This window comes from Vanacampus margaritifer, chromosome 1 (genome assembly GCF_051991255.1).
Source record: "Vanacampus margaritifer isolate UIUO_Vmar chromosome 1, RoL_Vmar_1.0, whole genome shotgun sequence".
Lineage (NCBI taxonomy): Eukaryota > Metazoa > Chordata > Actinopteri > Syngnathiformes > Syngnathidae > Vanacampus > Vanacampus margaritifer.
In genome coordinates, this window is record NC_135432.1 from 53,557,232 (window position 1) to 53,557,916 (window position 685).

Sequence of the window (685 nt, forward strand, 5' to 3'; positions counted from 1 at the left end):
CACAAAAGTAAGATAACACTAATCAAAGTCACCATTTTTCCCAAGCTGTGAAAAACGAGTTGTATTAATAGTGCTCAAATGTGACCTTCTTCCATATCATTGTACTACATGCATGCACGGCACCACAGTGCCCCTAAGAGGCCAACACGCGCAGGAACAGTCTCTCTTCTCTCTCTTGGCCGCTTTTTCCTCACAAGGGTCGCGGGGGTGCTGGAGCCTATCCCAGCTGGCTTCGGGCAGTAGGCGGGGTACACCCTGAACTGGTTGCCAGCCAATCGCAGGGCACACAGAGACGAACAACCACACTCACAATCACACCTAGGGACAATTTGGAGTATTCAATTAACCTGCCATGCATGTCTTTGGAATGTGGGAGGAAACCGGAGTACCCGGTGAAAACCCACGCAAGCACGGGGAGAACATGCAAACTCCACCCAGGTAGGCCGAAGCCCGGACTCGATGCAGGAACAGTCTATCTTTGTTTTTTGTTATTTTATTTAAAAATTGTAAAGTCATGCTATTATTATTTATTTTAGTGTACATTTTATATTACATCATATTTATATTATATTAATTTCCTACTCATGTCATTTCTTATCGTCCTTTTAAGTTATATTTAAAGTATAAGTTAAAACAAAAATAACTATTAACTGGTCCATTTTTGGATCAATGAACTTAATTTAAA